Source organism: Silene latifolia, chromosome 1, assembly GCF_048544455.1.
Source record: "Silene latifolia isolate original U9 population chromosome 1, ASM4854445v1, whole genome shotgun sequence".
Classification (NCBI taxonomy): Eukaryota; Viridiplantae; Streptophyta; class Magnoliopsida; order Caryophyllales; family Caryophyllaceae; genus Silene; species Silene latifolia.
The window spans coordinates 108,738,409-108,741,901 of NC_133526.1; positions in this window are offsets into that span (position 1 = coordinate 108,738,409).

Below are 3,493 nucleotides of genomic sequence, written 5' to 3' on the forward strand. Positions count from 1 at the left end.
CAGTCCCAAATTCGACCTTCTTTTTCTTCGAGCCTCTCTAATTAAATACAATCAAAACAGCTCAAAGCGCGACAACTTTGAATCAAATAGGCTGCGCATGTGCTACACAACAAGATAAGTAGCACCAAAGTGGAATAGCAAAATAGGAAATAAAAATGTTTAACTTTTTAAGCCGAACAAATTTCCTATGAGCGCTCCTAAATTTATCCACAAAATAAAGGAGCGCGGGAGCAATTGTCAATATATAAGGGTCCCGATTCAGATTAGCAAACTTGAAATGATAAGGACGGTGAAAATTCGTTAAATTATGCGTCCACATATGAGAGGGTGTAGCATTAAAAGAAGGAGCACAAATTAAACGAGGCAATATACTTTTAAAACAAACAATAATGAAATTATCGCTTACTACCTCGGGTTGGTCGCTCTCAACGACGGAGTCACTGACAAAGGAATGGATTACCTCATCCGTGCTAGGAGCAATTACCGTCTCAGCTGCTTCTTCATCAACCTCCTCAGTGGAATCCATCCCGTAAATCGCAGCTTCAAGTGTATCCGACTCGGCTGTGAATAAGGGAGGTTCACCGTAACCTTCATCATCGTCAAACTCGTCGTCCAATATGAACCCAAGTGACGAATTTAAGCTCCCAATGGCCAACTCAGTCGATCGAGCAGAGTAATCACTCGATCGACCACTTTCCTCCCGCATCTCACTCGATCGAGTAATAAAATCACTCGATCGAGCACTTCCCTCATGCATGTCACCCGATCGATAAGAAATATTACTCGATCGAGGACTTTCTTCCTGTACAGCGCTGATATCCTTGCATACACTCTGGAAATACGATAGAAAGTCGTCATCCGAAATATAGAAATCATTTTCAGCATTGGGCAACGCGGGTTCTTCATGGGAAAAACCGCTCTTGGTCAAGCACACCTCTTTTGGTTGCCGAGCGACCAACCCAGCTGTTAACTGAGCAATTTCAGACTGCAACTCAGCAATTTCAGTGACTTGAGCACCCATATGTCTACCAAATTCCAGAACTAAGGATCTCAGCTCCGCGATTTTTTTTTTTTCTGTATATCACGAGGATCTTGTTGCGGTGGCCATTGATGGGGTGGATGTGGCGGCACAACTACGGCTGCATTGTGCTCAGCAGGACCACATCCCCAAGACTTCTTCCTTTCCCAACTAGCAGGTGGCTCAGCTTGCGCTTCAAACTGAGCAATTAGTCGGGAGACAGATGTCATCTTGGCAAGAGGGATCGAAGGTACTCAAGCCTTCCCCTCGATAATCTCTCTCGTGCTTTGTCTAATAAACCCGTAGGCCTATCAAAACAAAGACTAAAGAAAAAGATAATAACACCTCAAGGTACTTAGTCTTCCCTTGAGGCGAAAGGACAAACAAAATAAAACAGATAAAAAGCGTCGCCTCCCAAGAACGGCGCCAAAATTTGATGCGGTCGTTTCTACACCAAAAATAAAATACCTAGATTACTACTAACAGAAGTCAGCGGTAAGTAGGGTCGATCTCCACAGGGAGGCTAAGTTGCTATCTATCTGTTTAACTCCGTCTGTCAGGGTGTCACAGAAATGGGGGTTTTGAATTGATTTAACTAACTAAAGACTAAAGCGAGGGAAATAAATAAGAGAAATTAACAAAGAAGAGAGAAGGGAGTATGCTAAGAGTCGGTCCACCGTGGCAGCTATCAGATCTTATACTATCGGGAATACTGAGGTGATTAAACTATTGATAAGAAGAGCTATGGTCGTCACCTTTCGGTCCTTAAACCGCCCTAGAGCGTAAACAGCTTAAATTTCGCCCTCACTGCAGTACCCTATTGTAATTAAGCAAGCCTTCCCTTCCAATCTTTCGATCTAGGTCGGGGTTAACTAGATTTATGGTCTCCTGCATGCATTCATTCGACCGGATAACAATTAAATTGCCTAATACAATTCCTATCGCAAGTCTAACCTATTCAAGTCAGTTAAAACATCGCTACCACGGCTTCCCTAATCCTAACATACTACGGGGAATTTAGCTAGACATGGAATTAATAAGAACAATAAATAAAGAGGGAGAGGGAATAATAACCATTAAATAAAAAGAGAGAAAGGAAGAAAGAATTACTGAATTAAAGAGATCCGGAAATGAACAGGAATAAAAGTAACAGTGTATAGAGAAAGGGAGAAGAGCAACGTGATCCTTGGATGCTTACAAATGACATCCTGACTCCTATTTATAAGAAAATAGGAGTATAAATAAAACCTAATGACGGAATTAGAGCTAAAAGCCCAGCCCGTCAGCATAGCCACTCGATCGACTAACTGAATCACTCGATCGAGTGAACTTGACTCGAAAACAACTCGATCGACCAAGAATAGTGCTCGATCGAGTAAGGCTATAAAGGAACTGGTCGATCGACTAAGCAAACAACTCGATCGACTGATTATTGCACCTAGAACCACTCGATCGAGTGGTAAACTACTCGATCAAGTGGATATTGACTTCAGCAGCTTAGAATTCTCGTTAGTTTGACTTTGACTTGTCCTTTTAGCTCCCGAAACACCTTCACGCATCCCAAGACAGCAATATTTCCCGCTCCAAATTATCTCTTCCTCCAAATGCATGCTAAACGGACGGTAATTGGCTTGAATTCACTACTTTTGGATTCATTCCTGCAATTAAGACAAAATACACCAAAATAGCATGTTCGGGGCATTTCGTAGCATAAAACCACGATAAAAGCATAGAAATACGTGCATAAAATAGGCTAAAAAGACTATATAAAATGCACGTATCATTGTGTTTATTGAATTGAATTGTTTTGGATTATTGGATTATTGCAAGTCTTGCATATTGTGATTGAAAGCGGTTGTATTGGTTCTTCCTAAGACGGTGTGGTAGGTAGTCGTTGTTGTTGCTACTGTTGGTTTGATAATGGGATATTAGGTTTAGCTTCGCCGACATCATGGTAAGAGCCTTCAGGTGATGTGATATAAACTTATTGGCTAAGGTAGACATCATGGTAAGAGCTTTGGGTGATGTATTATAAACTTACTGGAAGACAACGTTTAATACCTACGTGGTGGTGTAAGGCGTCAGGCTGGTTCTACAGACCTGTCTCTGGTGTGTCTACCCTACTGGAGGTTGAGGGTTGAATTTGTTAGGTTCATATACCTATTATTAGACTCTTCTAATAGTGAACTAATTAACATTTTAATATGAGTTCTTTAGATCTAGTGCATGCATAACTAAATAAGAAATAAAATGAGAAAACAATGGTCCTTACATTGTTGATGGTTCGAAAATTTGGGCACAAATAAGGATACCTTCCGTATTTATTCTTGAGCTCAAATATTATGGATCATCCTCCTAAATCCCAAATATAGATATCCTCCTTTGATTGCACCCAAAACATGTCCCTTAAAATAATATACTAATTAACTAGATTAGTGTATTATAAAACCTTAAATAGATTCTAATATTATCTCT